At 53.8% G+C, this 11,572-nt stretch overlaps 1 protein-coding gene across 6 annotated transcripts in view; it reads right to left on the reverse strand.

Annotated features, from left to right (window-relative positions):
- Anks1a (ankyrin repeat and sterile alpha motif domain containing 1A) overlaps nucleotides 1-11,572 on the reverse strand; it is a 159,241-nt gene that overhangs the window by 26,945 nt on the left and 120,724 nt on the right. The window lies entirely within an intron of this gene.

Raw genomic sequence — 11,572 nt, forward strand, 5'->3', positions numbered from 1 at the left:
GGTGTCCGGGTTGGGGGGAGGGGCTATCTTTGCTTGAGAGGCAGCTCCAGGGCAGGTTTGCACTCACTGCCCATTGGAGCACACGGCCACCCACGTGCATCCCTCCCTCTGGTTCCAGTCATTTCAGGTGCTGTAGCCTGAGGGAGTGACCCAGACAGGCAGGGAGAGATCTTCAGCTTTTGAAACCTGGGGTTTAAGTGGGTGTGTGTGCCTCCCACCAAGGGCTACGCAGGTGACACGGCTCATAGTAGGTGCTCAATAATTAGCTGGGCTCATGTTTTCCTCCTGTTCTCTGAAGACTCCAGCCTACCAAGACCTAAATTTGATGCCTGAAAAATTATTATGTGTAAGGGTGTTTTACGTGAATCCATGTCTAATCACCACACATGTGCCTGGTGCCTGCAGGGGCCAGTAGAGGGCACAGCATCCTCTGGAACTGGAGTTAGAGATGGTTAGGAGCCACACACAAAGGTGCTGGGAATCAGTTCAGAGGTCCTCTGCCAGCAGCAAGGGCCCCTAAGCACTGACCCACCTCTCCGACCCACTCAAAAGACAGCATTTTGTTCTTTTGTTGTTTGCTTTTGGCTGGTCTTGAACTCACAGAGATCCCCCTGTCTCGGCCTCCCAAGTGCACCACTAAGCCTGGTCCTCCATGGAATCTTTACATGCAAACTACTCAAAAACTCCAAGAGATCATTCCGAGAGCCGTGTCCCTCCTGCTTGCCTCCCATCACCTTGCTCTGCCTGCCCTCTAGGATCGCATCTCAGATCCTGAGTGTATTGCTCTTCCTACTGACCACTCTCCGGGGCCTCCTGACGGTTCACAGAGACTTGCAGTGCATGAGCCACAGTGTTAGCGTGGCTCTCAGATCACATGCTGAACAGCTCCCTGGTGCATCTGCGGGCAATGTCTCGTAGGGGCTGCAGTTACTTCTGTCCCACCAGTGTCTTTGCGCATTTACAAGTACATGGGTGGGGTCAGTTCTATGAGTCTGCTGAAGATCGGCCAGGAGCGGCAGCATGGTCTGGGGAGGTGGCTCAGGGGGTGGAGTGCGTGCCGTGATGATGAGTGGCCCCGAGCAAGGGGCCCCCAGATGCACATGAAGATGAATGTAGTAAGGTGTGCACTGACTGTGAGATGGGAGGTAGAGGCAGGGGGATCCCCAGCAGCTCACCAGCTAGCCAGCCTGGAGCATAGCCAGCCAAGGTGGCAAACAAGAGAGGCAGGAGGTGAGGTTGTCCGCTGGCCATCATATATGCACCATGATGAGGCGCGCACTTACACATGATGCCTGCGTGTGTCCATGTATGCAGAGCCGGCAGAATGTCAAAGAATCCCTGCTTCCATCCACAGTTCTGTTAAAGGTTGCCCGAAGATGGCACTCACCAACACATACCATCAGCTCATGCTGTCTGCACAGTGTCTACTCATGCATCTGTCTTTTCAAGACTTAAAGCTTTTCTGTGATTTTAACACAGGGTACCACCTCTAGACCACACCTCCCCCCCCCCCCCCCCCCCCCCCCGTGAGGTCGGCCTGGCCCAGCCCAGCCCAGCCTGGCCTAGAGGAAACTTCAGGGCCAGATCTCAAAGCTTGGGTTGCCCATTAGACACCTCGAAGCTGGGCATGAGCACATACACCCAACCCTGCTCCTCTGCCTTCCTCCCCCTTTCTAGAACACTGTAGGAAGAGATAGGTACCCAAGGTGAAGAGATGTTTCCCTACACAGTGGGGGAAGGGCCTTCATTCCTGGGTAGTGCCAGAGTGGGAACGGGGCACCTCAGGGAGGCTCCCCAAGAGTGAAGCCAAACATACTTCATCCCCTGGGCATGGCACCTGGTAAACAAGTTAACAATGAATGAGCAGGCACTTTCCATTACATAGGCCTAGCAGTGAAGAGCCATTTTCCGAGGCCATGCTCCATACAATGGGTGGGGAGAGCTGAAGTGGGTGGTGGTCCCACACATTCTTTCATTCCTGAGATTTCCCAGCCGGCCACTTGACACGAGTGTTGCTGGTCTCTGGAGCCACCCACGTGTGCTGGGAGGCCAGCACGGGCCAGGATTTCCACTGCCTACCCTGTCTGCCTGTGCTAGCGGACACTGCCGGGAGGCTGTGCCCAGACATTTCTCTGTTCTGCAAGCTGCCATAGCCAGGCAGATCTCTGTGAGTTCGAGGCCAGCCTGGTCTACAGAGTGAGTTCTGAGATAGCCAGGGCTACACAGAGAAACCCTGTCTGAAACAAATGGACAAACAAGCCTTGGAAATGATCCACTTCAGCTGGTATTCTGTTCAGATGGCTCCTTGCTAGGACCGCACAAAACATACTCCCCAAACAGATACGAGCAAGCACTGGCTGTGGTGCTCAGAGCCCTCAGGGTCCTGCAGCTGTCCGTGGGAGTGGACCCGTCCAGCCACGGAGGCGGCACCATGCCATTCAAATAACCCCCGGAGTGGGAGGGAAACCTCCTCAAGCTCTGGGGAGTGTTGTGTGTGCCAGGAAGTATGTGAGGTGCAGGCAGTCCTTGGGGGTACCTTGGGCCAGCACACTCCCGCACTTAGGCCTGTGGGAAACTTTCCCCGTGGGCAGCCCCGTGGCCAGAGGCTCCCACGTGGGACCAAGTCATCAGGATGACAGGCACCATTTTGGTATGTACCTAGAAGTTCAAGTTCGATGGCGAGGAAAGGAACGGCCTAAGTATAAATATTAAAGGTAATATCTCTGGAGAGCAGTGAAGTTGGCCACTAACATCTCTCATTCCTTCCTGCTGCCTGGGGGGCTGTCCATGCTGACGTAGGATTCCTTAGGGTCAGAAGGCGCAACCTTGAGTCCTCAGGCCTGGCCTACAGAGCTGGAGATGTGCGCTTCTCCTCTTCTACGCCACACTTACGAACTTACCCAGAAACCTGTCTGGCCCTGTTGCTTTGACAGGTTTAATGGTGTCTCCCAGCGATGCCATCCCAGAGAACCATTGAAGGGCAAGGCCTGTTTCAGGGCTTTAGAACTAATCCCGTGTTTTCTACAGAGCTGGTGAGTGCCTTGGTAAATAGTTATAACTACTACTCAATGCTCTCACCAGGCTGGTCACCAAAACTCAGATCACTCTTCTATAAATGGAGAAAGTGGGGAAGGTGGCCCACAGTGACACTTACTGATCCTTGTTTTCACACCAGCCCTGCAGAGCCTCAGCTCACTATGGAGCAGGCCCAGCATCCCGCATCCAGGGAGGAATCCCAAGTGCCACTCTTTGGTAGATTCTTAAACGTGCCAGCAGCTTAGCCTGCTCCTGGGCCTGAAGGGCACTAAGCCTGGCTGGACAGTGTTGGGGGGGTGCCCACCAGAGGCTCACCCCACCCTGTCATGTGACCACTGATGCTGTCAGTGAACCCTGAAGATGCTGACAGCGATGCTCCCAGACCAGAAGCCACATAAGAACTCACGGTCCCCTCTACACTTGCAGGATTGCCTCTCGGAGCAGATAGGCGCTCGGCCTTGCGAGGGCTTTGATTCAGTATTTGAAAAGGGGGTCACTGCTGAGGGCTACATTATTTTTCATCTTCCCCTTCCAGACTGAGTTGCATAAGGCCCCAGGAAAGACAAAGATGGATTGAAGTAAATTATGTGTCCTGATTTCCTAATCCTGTCCACGGCAGGGGAAAAGCAGGGGGAGGGCGGGAGCTCAGTGTGAGGATAAATAGGGAGCTGCCAGCGGGTTAAGGGCTCTTCTCTGGCAGGCCAACCTACAGCCCCAGGAACAATGGGTAACTTCTCCTCAAAGCAGACTGTTTGTCTCAGCTCGGGAGGGCACCCAGGTTGATACCGTATTTACTGTGGTACCAGGGTTGATACCGTATTTACTGTGGTATCCCCTCACTCCAGTTTCCTTCCTCTACTCGCCTTCTCAGGAGGCCCTTTTTCTTCTGGGCTAAAGGACAACAGAGCTGTTTCATTTTAAAAGTGCTTTGTCCTGCCCTAAGAAAAGTCCACCCCACCCTAGGCGTGCCTGCTCCTGATGCAGAGGGGCAGCCTGGTAGAGAAGAGAGCGAAGGCTGCCCAGTCCTAGGCTGTGTCTCGGCTCCTTTGGCCTGCACCTTGGGACTGCAGACACTGGCTCCTGCAGCCTCGGAGAGCCTCCAATCCCACAGCCACCAAGTGGGTCCTTCCCCCCCCCCCCCCCCCCCCCGTAGGGGCAGGCTTGTGACGGCTAAACTCTTTGTCAGTCTGACTGGGTTTGGAATCCTATGGGACGCACCTCTAAGCATTTCTGCTCGGGGTTTTCAGAGAGGTTTAAGTGAGAAGACACCCCTGAATGTGCTCAGAGACACCCCACAGGCTGGGCTGGACTGAACAAGGACTGCGGCCTGAGCAGACGCCTCTCTGCCTCCTGACTCCTGGGGCCAGTGGCCTCACACTGCACCTCCATACCCTCCCTCAGACTGCAGCGAAGTAGACTGTTCATGCCCTGGGCTGCTTAGGACAGTGACCGGAAAGCATAAAGGACAAGTCAGGAACAGGACAGGATGGGAGGGGCCGCACGGAAACAAGCAGCCTTCAGCGAGTGGGTAGCCCACTCGGAGAGCAGCCCCAGGAAACTGCTGAAAGGAGACACGGGGAGACTCAGATTCCAATTAACTTGATTGTTGCTCGCCGCGTAGCTCCGGGTTATGTGCCAGGTATTGGCTTTCAAAAGTGGGACAACTATCTGAAAGATTAATGAGACCTCGTATTTGGGTTCTGGTCCAGCTTATGCTTGGCGTTTGGCACCTGCAGGAGAGACACAAGCCTAAGGTGGGGCACAGGCACTGCCTGGCTGGGGACTCTGCTTCTAGCTCACACTCACTCTTCAAGTCACCCCCCGTCCTGTTCTGAGACCAGGGGATGAGGCATCGGGAGCTTGAGCCCGCCTGCTCCTCAGGTCTACAGGCCACAGCTGCTTGTACTATAGGCGGTCAGATCGCAGCATGCGTATGTCCGCTGAACAGGAAGAGATCGGAGTAAGGAACCAGACGGAGCCCCAATCTTATTTTCAGACACTGAAGTCCTCACCTTACACTCCAGGGCACACCCTGCACTGCTGCTGCTTAGATGAAGTCATGGATCAGGCAAACAACTGCCAAAGAAATGCCAGAGGAGTGGGAGCCCTGGGAGGCATTAGGGTGGCTCGGGTAGGGACTGACTGGGAAGGGAACCTTTTGGGGTCACAGTGATCCTCTTTGTTCTAATGGAATTTGTGGTTACGCAAATGTGGGTGTCTGTCAAAGCTTGTGCAATGACAGCTATGATCTCAGCTTGTCTTTGAGTGTGTATCACTCCATCCCAAACCCGATACGAGTACTGAACTCTAGTTAATGACACAGCCTTTTAAGCCTGCAGTTTACCGAGACCCATGTGAAAAATAACCTGGCTTGCCAAATGGCCAGAAGCATGAAGAGGCTAAGATGCATGGTGGCCTGGTGAGACAGCGGGCACAGAACTGGGCTCCGGGGTCCTGGGCACCGAGATGTTCTCGGATCCAACCCCTCAAGTTTCTATAGTTCAAAACCCAGAACAAAATCCTGCGAAAAATGTTTCAGGCGCAAATCTTTTAGAAAATATCAAATTATAAATCCACTCAGGTTCCCTTTTCATCCGTAAGAAACTCTACTCTGCACGAGCAGCCGAAGCCACGCCCATGGGGGGCCACACAGGCCCCGTCCTGTACACGGTAAGGGCGGAGTGTTCTCCCAGCATCTGTGTTGTGATGTCTCCACTCTGGAACCAGGCACACTCCGGGCCCTGCAGTGTGAAAACTCCATTTCTGGTGTTCTTGAGAAAGCAGGGCCTGGGAGACTGGCCACACCCATCAGACGCCAGTGGAGCTGATCACTGCCATCAGGAGTGACAATGTGAACAGAGGAAGCAGCCCGCACAGGAACACTTGGCCAGCCAAGCACGTTCATATCCCTCACAGCCTGAATCCACGGAATCAGAGCCTCAGCCAGGATGCGGAAGGAGCAGGGGCAGGTGTGGGTGCAAAAGGCTTGTTGGGCGAGTCCTCTCCTGCTTAAGGAGGTGGCGCGTCCTGGGAAACATTACCGTTCCAGTCTTGCACACGCTTGGTTCTGCCGGTGGGTCTGGAGGACTGGCCCATCTGTGATGTCTGTGCTCCCAGGGCTTAAAATCTGAGGCTCTGACTGACCATTATCCACTAGCTTCCAGTGTCTAGTTTATTTTTTGGCTAGCCTCTGGTCTGTGAAGGCTTAGGGCAGAGTTTCGGACATGTCAGAAGTACATCACTAAAAGGTGGCAGTCAGGCAAGAGCAGAGTTCAGAATAAAAGCCCCAAGTTCTGGATTTCTGAGTTTGAGGCCAGCCTGGTCTACAGAGTAAGTTCTAGGACAGCCAGGGCTACACAGAGAAACCCTGTCTCGAAAACAAAACAAAACAAAACAAACAAACAAAAAATCCTGAGCTCAAAATCTGTTTCTTTGCATTCATGAGCAGAATCTTGGAGGAGCTGTTCAAGTTCTCCGAGCTTCAGCGACCCTCCAGAGAGTATGGGGGGCCTCCTCAGCTACTGGATCACTGTCTGTCAGCGGCTTCTCTTCTCCCACTCCCTGCTCTCCTGCCCAGCTCCTTCCTCCTTTGAGCTCCAGTTTCCCAAAGGATGCCATTGTATAAAGCACAGACCTGAGAACAGCCCGTGCTCTCCAGACAGAGCCTGAGGCCCGTGCGCTGGTGCAGCTCCTCCATTCCCTGATGACATCATCCACAAGATGAGGTTGTGTGGTTCCTCTCCAGAGGTGGGTCTGTCTGCACCTCCCAGGCCACAGCAGGAAGTTGGTCCTAAGGGCCTCCTGAGCTGGTCTGTCACCCACCTGACCAGGTGCCAGCCTTCCTGCGCTAAGGAACATGTGTAGTCTTCGTAAACTGCATGTGCCAGGTGAACTGTCCACCCCCCCACCCCCCACTGATTCAGTTCGCTGTGCTTAGAAAGGCTGCCATGATTATATTCATCTCATTCTAAAACACACAGACTTCTACCTAAAACCAAGTTAAAAGTCAGGTCCCTTAGAGATAAACCAGAGGGCAAGGGCAGGGAATGCTCACAACCTTCTGGGAACAATAGCTCACTTCCGGGACACAGCTGGTGGTGGCTTCTCCATTCAGGACAAAGTGTCCCTGTGAGGGACCTGCTTCCTGGTAGGAGCTCAGGCCTGAGCTGTGCCAGCAGGGTAGAGGGAGGACTGGATGGAGGCCGCTTTCCACAACTAGGAGAGTTTGTCCCCAAGAGCTGGACAGCAGGTCACGGACACAGCGTGCTGAATTGGTTACTGTGAGCACAGACTAGCCAGTACCAGTAGCTGCCTTTACCTCACTGACTGGCAGATTAGCTAACTTTACAGCAAGCCCTCCTGACAGCAACTACGGGGCTCACAGCCTATAGTTTTCTGTTGGGCACCCACAAGGAAGTGGTGTGCTCATCAAGTGACGAGGTGGGAATCGCTCCCAAACTGTTGATGGTGGTCACAGCTCAGTGCCTGGGAGGCTAAGCAGGAGGCTCTAGAACCTGAGGCCAGCTCGGGCGAGATGAGTGAGATCATTTCTAAACTTAAGCAAATAAAAGAAATTTAGGGCCCGGCCCATAGTTAATATTCAAGTAAGTGCCTAGCATGTGTGATTTCCAGCCCCACCCCCTACCCTCACAAGGGAGGAATAAGAAAATGTAATTAAATGTTACAAATGAGCAAGTAATGAAACAAGTACAAATGCTGTTTCTATGACAACCAAGTGGATGGTTCAAAGAGATACAATAATGGGAAGATTTCGAAAATGTGTTCTTGAATGAAGTGTGGTTAGTTAAATAAGTTTGAGAAATTCTGAAAGAAATCTATGCTCGGATTGCTTCCCAAGTGGCTTAATTCTGGCTTTACAAAAAAGTCTAAGCATAAACGCCCGTCAATGGAGCATCTTGGCTATGCCTAACGTCGTAAGGAAAGGCAGAGAACGCCAAGTGAGCAGAGCCACGAAGACAAACGCCCAGGCTCCTCTCAAAGAGTGGACACACACCTGTGTTAAAGCAGCCGGATGTTTATATTCCTTTAACAAAATGACTGCCTTCTTTAACAGGGTCTATAATTAACCTAAGAGCCACAGGCAGGCTGCCGGGGCGCCAGAAGCTCCACAAAACGTGATGTGTACAAGAAAGCTCCGGGGAGCTCAGCAGCCTCATAAACAGGCCAGCAGTGACTTTCCAACCACCTTCTTCGTGGCGCAGATCGCCTCCCGAAGCAGAACCCCTCTCCTGTCACTTCTTCTTAGGAAGTCTCTCCACGGACTAGAGAACAGCTAGCCGGCTTCCTCCTTCTTCCCTGGAAGATACCGTTTGGACCAGGTCCTGTGGCTTACTACCTCGGTTCAGGACAAACAGTGGGTCTGGCCTTCCTGACCTGCCTAGCAGAGCACGAGGGAGGGCATCGGTAGAGCCTGGGCCCTGCCTTGTGCCCAGAGGCCACCCAGGTCTTAGATGCAGCCTCCATCCACACACACAGCAGGTGGTGAGCCACGACTGCCCTCGACAGGCCCAGCTGGGGGCACGAAAACAGTTATGAGGCTAACTAAAGCCCCTTTGTGCATGTGGAGCCCTACCTATCCTGAAAGCCTAGTGGACAGGGAGCCAGAGCAACTCTAGATCTCAAAGACCATTCTGAAGCACAAGGACACCTAAAACTATCTATGAGAAAAAGATTAAGGTAGGAGCTAACCTGTGCTCAGCCTGACCTTTGACCCATCAGGAATGCAAGATCCCACAGGAATGACATCCTTGTGTCTCCTCAAGGTAGGTCTCCACACAAGACTTCTCAGGATGCCAGAGCTCAGGAATAGAGCAAAAGCAGGAAGTCTGGTTTTGGTGAAAGATGTGACGGTGTCCCACCAATCTGTCCTGCCCACCTCCTGCCATTGCGGGTCTCGGGCTAGACCCGTTAAGCCTCTGATTCTCTGAAGTCGCCCCTTCCTCATTCTGCAGTACCTTCTGGGACCAGTCAGGTCTCTGCTCTCCCTTGATGCAGTCGGAGCAAGGCTTCTCCTTGGCTGGCCCTTTCAGCTAGCTATAACTCACCTAAGCTGGATCCATGCCTGAGCCAAAACCCCTTCATGCAGGCAGCAAGGTGAACACTCACGTGCAGTACACGCTCACAAGTCCTGCACCCAAGGTCACTGCAGAGACCTCTAGCAGCAGAGGTGGCCTGGCTGCACACGGGGCCTCTGAAGCTTTTCCCCTGTGTCTCACTGCTGCTCCTGCTAGGACTGGACACTGGGCGACGTGATATGGAATGGGAAGGTCATACAGGAGCCTTTAGTGAGGTTGAACCCTAACTGGATCTTAGGCATGGTTATCCTAAAGAGGAGTGGGGAGGGGGACACACAGTGGCTCACCCTGGGGGTACGAGGCATCTATAACAGCTGGGGCCTTTCCTCATGGGACTCAGGGAAAAAAGGAAAAAAAGTGTTACTGGCTCTGCAGTGTTCCTAAGAGTACAGGAGCGAAACATTTACCTTCAGTGCTCCCCAGCTGCAGCTCGGGGTCAGGGGCTCATTTGGCTGTGGAGGAGATGGGAGGCCACAGAAGGACCAATGCCAGGAGAGATATGTTCTGTACAGGAAGCACAGAAGACCAGATCCACTGGCTGCTCTGTGTGCGGGGAGCCACATGGGACGGTGGGGTGAGTTCCCCGTTACCAAAGAAGCACGGGGGTGAGCACGTGGACAGAGTCCTAGAAAGGCTCTGAGAGCCCTGTGGGGCTCATGGTCACGGAGCTGCAAGGTAGGAAGTATGGAAGGGTGGGAAGCGAGCCTGGCCACCTAGCTAGTCTGACCCCTTGGTGCAGGGAGACCCTCAGGCTGCCCTACCTATCTGCTGAGAATAATGTCCAGCCTCGGCAGCCCTGCCCCCAAGCCCAGAGGTTCTGTAAGCATGGCTCAGTGCCAAGGCCAGGTCTCTGTGTGCCTAGGCTCCTCAGACAAGGGCTGGGTGCTTTCCACCTCTCAGAGGACTTCCACCAGAGGAGCCGAGAAAGACCGGCTTATTAACACTGGAGTAAGACCTTAGTCTTTCTCCTAATTTTATAAGAGCCTGCTTCTGGTTGCTTACTGGATTTCCGCCAGTCTCGGTGTCTCCCACTCTTGTTGCAATAATCAATAATGACTCGGAAGGGGGACGAGTGTTCCCTTCAGTCAGATGCAGCAAAACCACAGCCAGCCAGCCAGCCAGCCTTGCTCCTTCCGGAGCTCTGGGCAGCAGGGATGGAGGGAAGCCTGGGTTAAATGTAGATGAAGGATCCTCGAGAGGGCTGGCCCAGGGCCTAGTCTGGGCTTCCCAGCTCTGCTCAGAACCGGGGTACCTTCTGGGCCACCCCTGTGCATGGTTGTGAGCGAGCTGTCAGGGGGTGTGTGCAGGCTGAAGGACTTCCCAACACTTACTCTGAGCTCAGGCTATGTGCATACATCATACTCTCAAATATGTTCCTATAGGGGAGAAAATAAACAGTCCTTGGTGAAGGTGCCCTGGATAGTGTCCCTGCAACTCACATGCTGGGGCCTGGCCTCTAAGGTAGAGACAGTGTGTGGCACTGAGGCCTTTGCCACAGGGAGAGCTCTTGAGAGGAGCTGGTCCTGACTCGTACCATGTCTGAACACCCCCAAGACAACAATGAAGACCAGTGAGCAGTCTCGTCCCTCCCCTCCAGGCCCCTCTTCTCCAAAGCAGAAGGAGCACACACCTGTCTCTAACATGGGGACAGGGGGGTTTCCAGCCAGGGTCCAGTGCATCCCTGTTCACCTGCGAGACAATGACCCTGTGCTCTGCCGAGACCCACCATGTCTCCGGTTGACTGGAGTAATGGGATGTTAAGAGCACCGGCTCCTCACGGCACAGGCCAGATGAGGGGGACCTCTGTGGAGATCCGGTGCTCGGAGCAGGCCTTTGCTGTGGAGTGTTTATAAGCGTTATGGAATATTTCCCCACAGCCAGAAACTAGGGAATGGTACCAAACCCAGGACCACTTGGAACTATTTCTGTAACTTCCTATGAACACACAACTATTCCAAAATAAAACATTTAGATGAAAAAAATGTTGACCCGACCGCACCTTTCTTTTTATAAAGATAGGCCAACACTGGAGAGGTCAGACATAACACTTCTCTCCTTCTGTGGCCCAGCTGCTCGGGGTGGAGGGAAGTCTCCATCTTCCTCAGCCCAACAGGTACAAAAGGTGCCGGGGTCCTGTCCCCAGCCTGTGCCAGCCTCCCCTCCTTTCCAAGTGAGTGGCATGACAACCATAGCTGACATGAGTTTTGCCTGGGCTCAAGGAAACAAGCTTGGTGATTCTGCTGGTGAGGGTCGAAGTGCCCACTCTGCATCTACCTGAGTGTCACCCAGGGCCTCTGACCCCACTGTCACTGTCACCCAGGGCCTCTGACCCTATTGTCACTGTCACCCAGGGCCTCTGACCCTATTGTCACTGTCACCCAGGGTCTGTCACCCAGGGCCTCTGACCCTACCGTCACCGTCACCCAGGGCCTCTGACCCCA

This window comes from Mastomys coucha, unplaced genomic scaffold (assembly GCF_008632895.1).
Source record: "Mastomys coucha isolate ucsf_1 unplaced genomic scaffold, UCSF_Mcou_1 pScaffold3, whole genome shotgun sequence".
NCBI classification, from domain to species: domain Eukaryota; kingdom Metazoa; phylum Chordata; class Mammalia; order Rodentia; family Muridae; genus Mastomys; species Mastomys coucha.